A 15,973-nucleotide genomic window follows, 5' to 3' on the forward strand; every position below is an offset into this window, starting at 1 on the left:
TCAACAATAATGCAGAAAAAGTAGAAATTTTCAATACATACTTCTGTTCTGCACTTGGTGGGAGAAACATGATAAAATTATGTCATCTATGAAAAGAATGAAATATTTTTTTGTGGCAGGATGCAAATGGGAGCTGTCTGAAAGCTTTGGGGTGCTAAAAAATCCCTTTTGATCCCTTCACTGATGAATTAGTGGGCAGAATGCAGGTGAAGAGGTCAAAGGAGTAAAATAAATACTGTTCATGCCATGGTGGTGCAATTTATTCAATGGTTCTAGAAATGAATTCTATTCTACATAGGTTCTTTTACCACCCTCATTGCCAGAGTATCTGAGCAACACCTGGAATAAAGGCACTTATTCCACTGATATCACCATGACCACATCCGTGATCTAAGTATAAATAGAGCTATGTGCAGCAACATAGCAAATTTCTGCTTACCCACTCACGAAGGGTAATTAATTATATTTTCACTGGTGAATAAAGTATCATTGGGCTTCTCAGTGTCATCATCATGATAGTAAATGGAAGATCAGTAGTGTTTGTCTGGGCTGGAAGCTTTTTTTTTTATAATTATGTAAGGCTGATGACGCCAAGTGTTTGCCTTTATGTGTGTGTGTGTGTGTATAAAAAGACAGGGATTCATTTATAGAATTTGAAACCTATACATTAACTCATTTCATGTGATCTCCACTTTGATGTTCCTTGGGGTTAGAAAACCTATGCAATTCCAAACCCCTGCCATGGAGAAGTGGCTTGCTCTTGAAGTGCCTGACCTTCTTTATTCTACATTGACCAATCAATACTAAAGTTAATTTAGTATTTATGCTGTAAGGTAACTACCTTATATGTGCATTGAGTAATGAAAAGATGAAATTATTTTCTGTGAGTGGTGAATGCTTCACAGCAGCAGATGTTTGTTGTAATAAGTAGAGGCAGGGTACAGGGAGAGCTCTGGTGTAAAGAATATTGTCAAGGGGTATAACTGTCAAATCCAATAATTTGAGGATATAAAGATTAAAGCATACAGGTATGTATAATAGGATTTCCTGCAACTAGTAGCTCAGATGTAATTAATCTACTTGATTGATGCCTAGTCACCCTTTTCAACATGTTGAGCCACATTTATCCCTGGTGTAAGTTCAGTGAAGTTAATGGCCCATTTTGTCTAAATTAATTAACTAATGAAATAAAACCTCAACTTCATAACAAAACATACTAGGCCGGAGCCTCAGCTGGAGTAAGTTGTCATAGCGCCACTGAGGTCAATGAAACAACATCAGTTGATACCTCCTGAAGACTGGCCAACTATGTTTTAAAGCCTTATGGTTTGAAAACATCAGTGTTAATCCTTTGATGCCATAGTATCTGTGTTATAGTTTCTAGGTAGGACTGTGCTATTGCAATCTAGTTAACCGGTAAGAAGTGGCCACATATTTTTAACATTTCTGATCTCTCAGAACTGGGAAGTGAGGATGGATTTACGCAGCAGTGCAAGTAGAGCAGTACAGTCCGGTCCACCATACTGGCAAGATACTTATAGCTGGTATGGTGTACCGCAAAGAGAAGGAGAGGGCAGTTGTACCACCCCAGCCCTTCCACGTAGGGTCTCCTCTGTCACTAGTGTACAGCAGCCAGCCCCGCTGGAGGACAGGAATGGGGGGGCAAGCTGGGGGGCAGTTCAGCCACACCAGAGGAGCTGCGGGAGCGGGGCTGCCCAGTGCCCCCACGTTCTGCTCCTTTCCCTGCTGCGGTTCCCAGGAGAGCCCTGTGGTTCACAATTCTTGAACGGTGGAGATTGCCAGTACTGTTGACATACTGCATGAAAGAACATAACATTTTATATACTTGTATTTAAGTGAAAACCTCAACTAAGCAGTAGCTATGGAGTCGTAAACTGCAGCTCAATAATAGGCCCCAATTCTGTGACTCTTACTCACACGGAGTAGTACTTATTCAGGTGAGTAGTCCCGTGGAGCTTATGGGTCAGTCAGAAACAAGGCAAAAATCTCAAACAAGTAGGAAAATTACCCTGGGCAAATTAATGAACTCATTAGAAAGTGTGGCATTTAGCTGAGAGGACAATGACAGAGCTGAGTGTAGTCAGCCAGGACTGTGCTGAAAAAGGAGGTTGGTGTGTCATTGTGATGGATGTACTGGTGTCTGTGCTTTTCATATTAACCTGTATTGTCTTCAGTGGAGCTTGGATCAGGCTCTTTGTGCATATCAATCGCCAACTGAGCAATACCTCAGCCTATGCAGACCTATTGATAAGCACATCTCAAAATTGTGGAGGCTTAGCTTGATTTGGCTGAGTGCCAGACGTGCATGTGCTTATCCACACCTTTGTGTTCTCTAGAAACCAAACTGGAAATCTCAGGAGGCACAAGAGGTTTTTGGAAAATGTCTTATGATTCCTGGCTCTGGCTCATTCCACCAGATCAACGTCCTCCAGAGTAGATGGGTACTTTCACTCCTGTGCAAAACCACAAGGGGCAGAGACATGCTACAAGGAAACCACAACCCCCACCCCAAAATCCAAGCTTTTACAGACTTCAGAAAAGTGTGGAGTATAATTTTGGGTGAATCTTTGGGTTGTTTCTGTTATTATCCAAGTTGGTTGGCCTCTCCCTTTATAGGGCATAGCCAAAGGTAACAAGACAAAATAAAGTCTCTGTCGAACTATATTGTGAGTAGGAGGGACAGGATTTGGATTTAACTTAATGCTTTTGCTGTATTCACACAGTTTGATGCCTGACACTGACCTTTCTGGAAAGTAGTGAAGTAATTTTGCATGATTGCAGGAAGTTCCTCCAATATTTGAAGATACTCCATTGTCTGCAGGTACTTGCAGTATCCATGTTTAAAGTGTAAGATACATGATTACCAAATTAACACTGTTTATGTCTGTTTGTCTCCCATAGCACATGTAACAAAGTACCTAGGTGCTTAACATCTCTAACAAGTAATGTAGTCCAACAGGTAGTAAGAGACCTGGTTTCTATTCTCGGCGCTGCCACTGACCTGCTGTATGACCTTGAGCAAGTCACTTCCCCTCTTTGTGCTCTGTATGTTTCTCTCCTGCTCTTTGTCTGTTTAGATTATCAGCTCTTCGGGACAGGGACTATATCTTATAGTCTATATCTTACTATGTGTTTGTACAGTGCCTAGTATAATGTGGCCAAAATCTTGGTAGGGCATCCTATACATTATTAATTAACGATCCGCTTCTTGTTTGCAAACTGCAAAGGATAAAGGAATTATTAAAAACTGGAACTAAATGAGAAACAGGGCAATGTAGAAGTAAACATTTCTACTTCTGAGAAATTAACATAGGTTGAAAATATTTTTGACTGAGATTTTATAGGTTATAATCTATTTTGCCAGATGAGAATAAAGTTATTGTTGCAAAAAAGTAGAATTTTTAAATATAGCATTTAATATCTCAAAAAAAGACTCTCAATTAGGGCCATATACATTTAAATGGAATTGGCTTATTTCTTCTTTTCATGGTCTGGTGAGCTTCATAGCCTGACATTTCTTCCAAAATATTTAAATTACTGCCAGCAATAGCACAGCACTGCTGTGAATAAAAATTACCATCAGTCTCCAGCTACTTTTTTTGTTAATAAGCCCTGAAAGAAAAAGCTTAAGAAAAGGCAATGAGAGAAAATGATTATAAATGAAGAAAAAGAAAAAGAAAGTGGTGGGGGGTTTTCCTGAAAAATGATCACAGTCGTTCTGAATGGAAAAGGAGCAACAGAAACAGAATGTATGCAGCCTTGCTGAGCGATTTCTCTGGTTAACTGCTCATTATTCTGTAATTGTTTACCCTGATTGATGTGGCTGTAAGTAGTATGGAAGTTACAAAGCCATACAGAATAAGTATGTTGTGCAAACAAATTACTTATCCTTCTGAAGTAGCCATCAACAGCTGTGAAGTTTAAAAGCTAATATTTATCGGCAAATTCTATTTTAGCAGCGGTTCTTTTCCTGATTGGTACTGAAACACTAGCTATCCAGGGCACATTTACTTATATTGGCCCTGACCCAATGCCCACTGAAATTAAGGGAAAGGCTTTCATTGCCTTCCGTGCACTTTGGGTTAGACGTGGGAATTCTTTAATTTCATATGCTCTTTATTTAGTTTAAAAATAAAACTAAGTGCTTGATTTTGCAAGGTGGTCAGGACTCTGGCAAAGACTTCAACATGTGCTGAACTTTAAGTCAGTCAGCTGTTTCTTTGCTTCAGTAAGGCAATTCATATGCTTAAGTGTTTTTCTGGGTCAAGCCTAGTGGTCAGTACTTTACAGGATTGAGCTGTAAACTATGAATATTGCCCCCCATGTCCAGCCTCAGTAATTCCATTGGGTGCAGGTGAGTGACCACTGCTCCATGGCCTCTAATCCATCCTAAGGTCTGCAATAACCAGTGGTTCTTCCCCTGAAGAACCATTGTGTTTGGCTACCCTAGGAGTCTCCACGAAGTATTGCTCTTTTGCTCAGTCAGGTTCTATGCTCTCAGATAAGAAGGAGATTTGAAGCTAAGATTTAAATTCAGTCCTGCCCAAACCATCTCCTTTCTTCAGACAAAAAATATCTAATGCAAGAGAAGAGAGGGTAGACAGGCATGGGAAAGCTAATTTCTGAGTTTCAGACAAGAGAATCAGTCTAGTGGCTTTCCCTGTTCCAGGGCTAAAGTATGAAGAATGCTATAAAAGCAAGTCATGGGGTAAAAACCTATGTGCAAAAGAGTCTTTGTTTTAAATGATAAATGCAAAGTAATACACTCTGGTAAACATAATCCCAATTATACATACAAAATGATGGGATTTAAATTAGTTGTGACTACTCAAGAATGAGATCTTGGAGTCATTTTGAACAGGTCTCTGAAAACATTTGCTCAATCTGCAGTGGCAGTCAAAAATCTAACAGAATGTTAGGAATCATTAGGAAAAGGATAGATAATGAGACAGAAAATAACATAATTCCACTATATAAATCCATGCTCACACCTTGAATACTGCATGCAGTTCTGGTTACCCCCATCACAAAAAAGATATATTAGAATTGGAAAAGGTACAGAGAAGGGCAACAAAAATGATTAAGGGTATGGAACAGCTTCCATATGAGGAGAGATTAAAAAGAGTGGAATTCTTTGACTTGAAAATAGAAGACTAAGGGGGATATGATAGAGGTCTATAAAATCATGAATGATGTTGAGAAAGTGAAAAAGGAAGTGTTATTTACTCTTCTGCATAACATGAGACCTGGGCTCACCAATGAAATTAATAGGCAGCAGGTTTAAAACATAACAAAAGGAAGTACTTTTTCACACAACACACAGTCAACCTGTGGAACACATGATGGCCAAAACTATATATATAGTGGGGTTCAACAAGAATTAGATAAGTTCGTGGAGGATAGGTCCATCAATGGCTATTAGCCAGGATGGTCAAGGCTGCAGCATCATGCTCTGAGTGTCCCTAGCCCCTGACTTCCAGAGGCTGGGACTGGACGACAGGGGACGGATCACTTGATAATTGCCTTTTCTGTTAATTCCTACTGAAGCACCAGACATTGGCCAGTGTCCGAAGACACAAAATTGGCCTACGTGGACCATTGGTCTCACCCAGTGAGGCTGTTCTTAATGTTCTAATGATGCTGGAACTAGGAGTCTCGGAGTGTAAATACAAAAATCACATGTCACTAGGACACTGACAGTCTAGATGGAAAAAACAAATGGATAGCACAGAACTCCTTAAAATGAGATATTTTCCTTCTGAGCAGTTTTTCTTCTAATTTTTTTATTTTTTTAGAGCGAATGAGCTCACATCACAGAGGGAATGGATGCTTAGGACTAGCAATACAACTAATAATACTAATAATAAAGTGTGTTAATAAAGGGTTTCTAAGGACCTCTGTCTTCTTGAACCAATGACAGCAGTTGTTAGCTGGGGACTTGACAGAAGATTTTTGTGTGTGTTATTCATTCCCATTTTGCTAAGAAGGGGTATCATTTACATTTGGAAATTTTCTTTAAGTGGGAAGAAAAGATTATTCATTTTCAAAGCCAGAATGACTTTTAGATTTGGGATACAACAGTCAATAGAAACCATTACAATTTGGGCCTATTAAAAAAATCAATTCAAAAGCAGGAACACAAATTAAGTACACATCTTCCCGTCTGAAAAGGCTGAACAGTCCATGTGGATTTTGTAATGCTTCTGCATGCATTGCTAGCAGATGGAAAGTTCAGGAAAGGAGCTGGATGCTTAAGTGATAAAACTGTCTGAGAACTCCACAAAAAGTTGTTTGCCTTGAATAGTTACGATTCATGGGAATTCTGAGAAAAATATCTCTTCTAAACTTTATCAGTAAGCTGAAAATGAAATGAAAATTTTATCTGATTAATTTTGATTCGTTTTCTGCTTGCAGCATTTCCATGAGCAGGTCACAAATAAATTTCTGAATCAAATTCATACAACAAATACTTGTTCAATTTATTGAAAGAATATGGATTACTTGGAAACATTCGAACCATAAGGCCAGATCCTCAGTTGGTATACATCAGTGTAGTTTCAGAAGAGCTATGCTGATTTATATCAGCTGAGCATCTGGTCTGAAGACAGTTGCCTGGTTGTTGTTGGTCATGAATAGTATTTGTTTGTTTGTTTTCCTTGAGTGAGTTGCAACTTATTGCATGTCAAAATTTCACCTTCGGTCTGTGGCAGGGGTGAAAGTGAGCCAGTACGGGGCCGGTAAGAACCCGCACCAGCCCATATCCAGCCAACGCTTTAATGTCCCGGCCCCTTTTGCCTCCCCTGTCGGCGGCCCTGCTGGTAGGGTCTGTACTGGCAGGTCCACCAATGCAGGGAAGGGGCAGCAACGTGAAAGCGCTTCAAGGACGGTCCTTTGCCGCAGCTGCGCTTTAGCCTCGCTGCCCCTTCCCCGTGTTGGCGGCCCTTCCGGTACGGACCCTACCAGCAGGGCCACTGACAGAGGAGGCAAAAGGGGCCGGGACTTAAAGCGTTGCCGCGGCAAAAGACCCTGCAGCGCTTTAAGGTCCCTGCCCCTTTTGCCCCCCGACTGCCACCGACGGGCGGGGGGCAAAGGGAGCAGCTGCCCTGGGGCCGGCGATTTAAAAGTGCCCGGGGCTCTGGACCATGGCAGCGGCGTCCGGAGCCCCGGGCCCTTTAAATCAACACGGGAGCCCCGGGCGGCACGGACCAGACAGCCTGGAAGGGCTGGCTGGGCATGCTGACCCGCCCCTTCCGCCCGAGGCCCTGCCCCAGTCCTGGCAAGTGTCCTCAGTTACTTTCACCCCTTGTCTGTGGGAACAGTCACAGATACAACAGTAAAGTTTCCTTCCCTCAAAACTGGATCAGTTGCATGTTCACAGCTGCAAATCCCAAAGGAGCGGGGACATGGCCAAAGCAAATTCACTTGATTGTATATTTGAACAAGTATAGTTTTCAGAAATTTCTTTTGAAGCTCTAATATTGTGGTGGCAGGAACCCAAGTTGACCAAGTCTTGTCTTAATCAAAAAAGAAAATTTGAGATGGAACTATGTGAGGGGATATTTGACTTGAGTGGTTTTGGTTCACTAAGAAGTGCAGTAGTAGACTCATCTTTGCTAAAATATTCTCTCTCTTGGATTAAAGAAGAAGGGTAGGAGGATGTGAGGTTAAGTAATCTGGGAGAGAGGACTGAAGCCATAGAGAAAAATAGACTGTTCGTTGACTTCCGTAGGTACTGGATCAGACCATGAGGGTACTGTGGAGTGTTATAATTGCACACTTTTCCGTAACTAAATCATGTAAATAAGAAAGCAAAGTGTGCTAAGTGATGTACGAAGTCACTGCTCTGTAGAGTTTACAATCCAAATAGAATCCCACCTGGTATTCTGGAGGCACTGGTCATGCTCTGAGTGGAGTTTTATACTCGGAACACGAATTTATAGAGCCTTTAATGCTTTTTGTCTCACATATTTATAGGAATAGTACACAAGGTTGAAATTCTGCATTCTTCTTATGTTATATGTAAACTAAGAACCCCATATCCCAAAGTAGCCCCTAGTGGGAATTCATGGTGGTCACAGAGTTAGAGCTAGCCACTCTATAATGTGTATCGAATTATTTACTCTACATGTTTCACAATATTTTTTGATCTCTGATACTGAATTATTTGCTATCACTCTCTTCCTCCTTTTCCCCAGGCATTCAAGTAGCTTATAGAGCTGGATAAGTAACAACTGAATATGCATGAATGTTGTGATGCCTTTCCAGTAAAATATTTCTACATTCCTTGTTTTCATTGTTTCTCTTGCTCTAATTAGAAAGAGTGGCAGAAAGAAATGTCATCCAAGGGGAAAGCAAAACATTCTGTCTTACAGAGAGAGATCATTGGTCCCCCTCCCCTCCCCATGGTTTCTTACAGTACTTTAACTTTATTTCTTGTAATAGTTCTTGAAAGCTAGGCTGGGGAATATATTATATGCAGATATATGTAATGCTTTTATTTTTTCTCCAATAGCTGTAGATGAGCGATATTTATCAGAGACAGTGACATCAATCTAAGATTGATGATGACTGTATATCAAGGGAGACGCATGTACTAAAGTAAATAATGTCTGTCCTAAGACCAGGGAAGACTGAGCACATTGTACTGTGAAACATTTCTCCTCAGAGCTCTAGGGAGCTGTATCCAACATTCAGAAGAAATCAAGCTTTGGCAGGTAGGTATCTGCGATTCACTCTGCACTGGAATCCGCAACTGACCTACAATTAGCAGATATGGCTTTACACCACCTGCTTTGTTCCACTTCAGAGTTTCTGGGGGTCAGGGGATGCTAATGGCAGGAGTGGTGAGATAAGAACATGCAGTGCTCTGGCTGATCCGCAGCTGGCAGTCACTGTAGGACCACTGCAGCCTGCAGAACTAGGCTGCTATATATTACAACAGGTGCCATTTTATATCCCAGGTTTGGGGAAATACACAGAGGGACACAATTAAGAGTCTAGGCCCATATTTTGAAATGTATTTCGCCATCTAACTCCCACTGAGCAACATGGGATTGGGGCCTAAATACCTTCAAAAATCTTGGTCCTTAACCTTTTGTTTTGAGAGGTGGTGCTCACATTGTCTAAGGGCTGCTTTCAGTCCCTATCTTTTCGCAGTCATAGTGGGATGGAGGAGGTGGAAAATTTCAGAGAAATAAATTAGGATAGCAATGTTGCAACTCAGGACAGGCCTGGGCTCACTGAATTACGCTGATCGAATACTGGAGTGCTGCAGGGATGAATCATGCCCTTTATTTTTATTATCAAAGGAGAAGAGCTCACGTTTTCTCTGCGTCAGTGGGCATTTAGTTACAAAAAGCGACACCCAGTGAGCCAGTCTAAAAAGCTCCGCTTGCTGGCAGCTGTAAACCGGTGCCACTAAATATAGAACTTTACCATTGAATGCTTGCAGGCTTTTGCAGGCAACGCCCGTGTTTAAGTAATATCATCATAAAAGTGACTAAGAACTTGAAGTATCCATTTATAATGTACTGTGATAAAATAGCAGCATATGACTGTTGAATAACAGGACTATTGATAAACTGGTAGGCAACCTTTTCTTTTAACTCTGCATAGAGTTATTGATGGTTGCTTCTACTTCTCCTAGTCAACTTGACAGCTACCATATGTGGGAAGGGGCGATGGGCTGTGACATGGGTATACTCTAGATGAGTAGTGGGCAACCTGCGGCCCATCAGGGTAATCCACTGATGGGCTGCGAGACAGTGTTTACGTGGACCGTCCACAGGCACAGCCGCCCGAAGCTCCCAGTGGCTGTGGTTCGCCATTCCCAGCCAATGGGAGCTGCTGGAAGCAGCGTGGGCTGGAGGTACATGCTGGCCGCCAATGGATTACCCTGACGGGCCGCAGGTTGCCCACCACTGACCTAGATGATACAATCACACCAGTCAGAACTGTAGCAATGGAATATACTTACTGAGTGGATCGTAACATCTTTGCTGTCTTCTCCTGGGCTTCATATGTACTAGGTGACAAACTATCTGCTTTTGTAACTTCATTGGTTTCAATAGAACTATGCCCTCAGAGAATTTGGCCCTAGGACTTTTTTCTTTAAAACTTCCCACCCTTGCAACCACTGGTTCAACTCAGTCCAAAGTCAGTCCAAGCTAGAGTGTTGGCAACGACTAACATTTTTATCACTTTGTCTCAACCTGCTCTGAGCAGGGTGAGAAGACCCAGTAGCTAAAAAGTTGGTTGCTTTGCCCCTTGTTCACATTATGTCTCTCCCTGACATTACCAGCCGTGGAGCTGAAGCAGTGGTAGTGACATAGGGTAATAAGGCTTGTCTACATTAAGGAAAAGTGTATTGTTGTAATTACAAAAGTGAAGTCACACTGGAGAAACCCCTAAAGGCAGATGCACCAAGCACAAATGGGGTTTACATAGTCACAGCTTAATTTTGTTAGTAACCATGCACATTACGGTTTTGGGATTGCATAGCTATGTTATTGGAGTGAATTTCCTTACTGTAGATAAGCCCTTAGGGAAAATAGATTACTGGAGTGGCTCTCAACCAGGGGCCTGGGGCCCCCTAGGGAGCCTCAAGCAGGTTTTAGGGGGCCTCCAAGCAGGGCCAACATTAGACTCTTAGGGGCCTAGGGCAGAAAGCTGAAGCCCCACCACATGGGACTGAAGCCCAGGTCCCTGAGCCCCGCCACCCACGGCTGAAGCTGAAGGCTGAACAATGTAGCTTGAGGGGAGGGAAGAGGGGGGCTGTGACATGGAGCTCCAGGCAATTGCCCTGCTTGCTACCGTCTAATGCCAGCCCTGGCTTTTGTATGCAGAAAACCAATTATTGTGGCACAGGTGGGCCATTGAGTTTTTATAGCTGGCGGGGGAGCTCAGAAAGAAAAAGATTGAGAACCTCTGAATTATTGTACCCACAGCCCCTGAGTGTCTCTTGGCTTCTGGAAGCAACCATTCAAACAAAAGCTGCTCACTAGGAATAAATAAATACACATTGAAAACTGTACTGTAGTTGTAATTTTTTTCTCCAATAAGTGGTGCAGAGGATTAAATCATAACCACCTTAAATGCTAAAGCTTTGGGGGAAATTGACTTTGTAAAGTGTTAAGATACTGTGTTAAGATACTCCCATGCCTACCACTCTGAAACCTGTTCCCATGCCTTTGACATTCTTCTTCTTTTGTGTTATATTATATAATCCTGTGTACTGAATACAAGGGCTCCGCTTCCTATTAGGGTCTGAATATATTTAGCATGCAGAATGACACCACTAGTAATCGGAGTAAGCAGCTAAAGAAAATGAACCATACAAGAATTTACATTTTCTGATAATTTAGGTTGCCCTAACTGAATTAGCATTTAGGAAGAACTTACACTGTGGTAATCCATGCGGTAATTAATTTCAATGCTTTACTGCCTTGGCAATGAAAATCCTGGCAAATTAATTTCTATAATGCTTGAGAAATGTTTCGCTTTCTTTCTCCTTCACATTTAATGAACTTTGAAAATTTACATTAAGGTATTAAGAGCTACATAACTATGTCAGCATGTAACTGGTGGACCCAATGCAAACTTGGCTACTGAAAGAGGAACATCAACTTTTTGTGTCCTTTTAAAAGGAAGTCTACAAAGAGGGTAACAGCGTTTTGTCAATGATACTATTCATTTAACTGACACAACTCTTATGGACAAATTCAATCCATTTCTGTGGGGTTTTTTAAACGATCTTCAGTTCTACTCCTGACTGGTGTTCACAACAAAATGATTTAAATCTTGAAGTGACAAATGTTTTTATACTTACATTAATATGAGCATGGCTCATAATTTCAGTTGTCTCTCATTTAGGAACAGAGCATAGCTCAGAAAGAGAGGATAATGCAGAAAACTTGTGCCTCTTTATGTCTCGACTTGCTCCTAACCCAGCGGATGGGATAATCAAGGAAGCTAGAAGAAAATGAAAAGGCCTACATATATGCAGCCATCAGGGCAAAAACAGCAATGAGAGAATGGCAACAAGTGTCAGTGACATTTGTGGAGTAAAATAAAAAGGGGGAGGCATAGTTCAGGGGACTGGGGCTTGAACCCAGGTTGCCCAAATTATTTATTGGTGATGAAGATGGATAGAGAGGAAGAGGAAGGATATGCAGAACCAATGGTAACTATGTGAGATGTACTGCAGCACTTAGTAAGGCAACAGCGGGGTATAGAAGTGGAAGGACTAGAGATGAGGTACATGGAGATCTAGGTGCTACCATAAGATAAATAATAACAGTCAGAGTTTGGTGTAAACAAATAGGGATTGTTTTAATTATAATACCTAATTTTTATATAGCAATTTTCATCCACAGATCTCCAAGCATTTGACAAAAGAGTTCAGTATCCCCATTTGTAAAATGTAGACAATGAACCAGGCACCAGGAGAGAGAAGGGACTTGCCCGAAGTCACCCAGCAGGCCAGTGGCAGAGCTGGGAATAGAGCCCAGGTCTCCTGACGCCCAGTCCTGTGCTCTGGTCACTAGGAAACACTGCTTCCCCAAGGCATTGTGTTCTGTTGGGATACATTTGAAACAGTACATCCAATGGGTGTAGATTCCAGCAAAATCTTCCTCCCCTTACACGGTCCCATTGTATCATCATGCACAGACAACATAGTCTAGAATTTGTACAAGTCCTCATGAAACCTCTCAGTGCACAAAAGGGAAAAAAGCTAGACTTTTATGGGCATTGAAATCTTTGGTTTATGACACAAAATGATAACGGTGTTGACAAACTTGTTACTATTGATGAGTCAATCTGTGCTGAAGGAGAATCATTGCTCCTAACTGACTTTTTTAACATAACCCAAACCTAATAAGTGGTATCAGGGTAACAATGTGCTATATGTTTCTCCTATTGGCAAACTACACCCACACACCTAATTTAATTTGGAAGGCTCCATTCTGGAGGTGCCAGTAGTTTAACTTAGTAAAAATGTATTATGTCTTTCAGACTTGGAGATGATGTTTCCTTCTTGTCAGTGGGCAAGTTACTCGGATGAAACTGGTGGCCAGAAATTTGTCCCGCACAGTCGATATATCTTACACTGAAGATTTAAGGTGCAAATCCTGGCCTCATTGAAGTCAATGACAAAACTCCCTTCCATTGATGAATAAATGATTTCAAAGGGGTCAGAATTTCACTTTTTAGTTTCTTATTCTATCTCTACATGTAAAACCAATTCCACCAAAATCTGAATTGTTTTTTTTTTCTGCCCATGCTAAGGTACTGCATAGCCAAACTTTTATGGCTGATATCTCAAAGCATGATCTTATTATCAGAGGTAAAGAGAGGGTCTGAAGTGTTTTCCCAAATGTCACATTGAATGATTCATGGTAGACAATTAAGAATCCACGTGCTAGTTTCTAAATAGGACTGCTGTCAAAGGAGGATATTAAAAAAGCCAAACAAACCTTAATTCCAAACTTCTAATTAATGTATGTTTTATTTATGCATATAAATCCTGAATTATTAATAGGGACATAAATAAATAATGAAGACTGATATGCATACTATTATTTTAACACTGAGATTGGTTAGAGAGTCCTTTTGACAAAAGTCTCTGAAGACTAAAACAAAACAGCTGAAAGGAAGCAATTTAGGCCTAGAATTAGCTGTAGCTGCTTAGTTATTACATAGCAGCACTGACTGAGCAAGTTTTGCTCACAATTTGAAAGAAAATCAGTGTTGCCAACTCTCCTGATTTTTCCCGTAAGTCTTGAGATATTTGGTGTTTTCTTGAAAGCCCCAGATCACACCTCTGAAGTTACATGAATCTAACAGAAGTTCAGCTTTCACTTAAAACAAATAGTGTGTTTCTACCCCTCATAGTTGTGGAGATAACCTTGAAATAGGGACTCTTAATGGTTTGAAAGCAGAAAGTAAATAAAAAAAAACCTCAGAATATATTAATTTACATGTAAGGAGATGTTAAAAGTAATCTCATGATCTTGTAAGGGCCTCACTCATGATTTTTGAGTGATCAGGGTTGACAACACTGGAATATACTTCTTTGCAGAGTAAGACTGACACTCAGAAAGGGGAGCTGATGTGAAATAGTACTGTCACTATTGCTGCGTTTACACACACAGAGCATAACAGGTCTTTTCAGACTAAGATGAACTTTATCTTATTGTAAGGTAAAAATAGGGAGACGAGAACAAAAGTATAAAAAAGGTGGGAGGTCAAGCAATGGCCTAACTCTGCTCCTGTTGAAGTCAATGGTCAAACTACCAGCAGAATTAGGCCACTGAGTGGTTTTGAAAATCCTACTTTACCTTTCCATAGGCCCAATCCTGAAGTTAATGGATGGTGAAGGTGCACAGAGCTACACAAGCCTGGCTCCCATGGGTAAGCAGTGTGTGTATCTCCTCTGTAACAGGCTGCCAGAAAAATGATCTTGGCATTAGTGCATGGACAGAATGTTGAGAAGTTTAAAGCGGCAGCACATAGAAAACAAAAGGCATCTGCTTTGTAGCTATAACACAAGAAAAAGGTAAATTACCATAATAGCTTACAACAGACCAGTTCTTATGGTCTAGCATTTTCCTTTCTCCCCTCCATCTCGGGCTGCCTTCTGGCTTATGCAGCCTCTTCTTATTGTTGGCAGCACCCATTCTGGCTCAGATCAATCCATATGTCTGTTCTCCTTTGTCCAGATGTCCCTGCTGTTGGATGTAATCCCAACTTCTGCATTTCTAGCTGAAAGAGAAATTCTTTTTTGCCTTCTAAAGGCTGGTGTCCCTGTTGACCTTTCTAGTTTCTGGATGATTATTTCTCACTATTCTGTGATTTTGAGTATGAACAATTAAAAATAGAAAGCATTTTCCATCTCACTCTTCTTTGAAGGGTAACTGATTTCAGTGGTTTGCCTATCTGGGTGTCTCTCTATTTAGGGAAAGGTCACATAAAGTAGAAGACACATATGCAGCTCTTATCCTGTTCAGGTGACTCCTTGGCTGCTAATTGCCACATCCAAGAGAAATCATTGTTAATTAAAGAATAGGCATTTTACATGTCCAATAAAGCTATCTATTGATTGATTTCTCAGCAATATTGGGCATCCGAAAGGAGAGGGTAAAAATGAGCAATCTAGTCTAGGTAAACAGACTCTGAGGAGGGTTAACTTCTTAGTCTCTTAATAAAGATGATAAGATTTCTATATACATCCCTTTTGCATATAAACCAGCTCAGGAACCCTTCCAAATTCAAAGCTTCCATATGTGGGGTTTTGAAACCTAAAGACCAAATGAGCCTTAAATCTCTGTTTTGTTTAATTTGATCATTTAAATAGCCAACCATTTTATAGGATGGCTGTTTTTCTAGTGAGCACATTGTCCTTAAATTTGCTTGAGGTACTGCTTGGAAAAAGTGCTGAGATGACTGAACTGGGTGTTTTGATTGTAGTTTTAAATAGGTGCTCAGAGCTTGTGTATAGGCACTTTGTAGTACTCTGAAACAAAAGAGTATTTCTTTTTAAATTAAAGATAGGGTGAAATCCTGGCCCCATCGAAGTTGAAGGGAATTTTGCCATTGACTTCAATGGGCCAAGGATTTGCCCTATGTTTTTAAGGGTGTCACACTGTCTACACTGGATGCAAAGTCATGTTATAGAGAGAGTTTTCAAAACCACCTATAGTTCTAAGCTATACAGAGTCTACTTCATTAGCGTCTGTCCCTGATTCTCCTTCTTCCCCTTTAGAAATGGATATTTTTTTTAAAAAATAGGGATATTAAAGATTCAGTCCCTCCTTGGAATAATTCTTTTGATTTAAAATAATAATAAACTGATGCACTGCACATAGTGTTTAGAATAAAAGCCAAATGTCTTTATTCAGCTAATGTGATCCATTTTTGAAAGAGCCCTTTGTGCTTCTCCTCATGTGTCAGC

The sequence above is a fragment of the Eretmochelys imbricata genome, chromosome 10 (assembly GCF_965152235.1).
Source record: "Eretmochelys imbricata isolate rEreImb1 chromosome 10, rEreImb1.hap1, whole genome shotgun sequence".
Lineage (NCBI taxonomy): Eukaryota > Metazoa > Chordata > Testudines > Cheloniidae > Eretmochelys > Eretmochelys imbricata.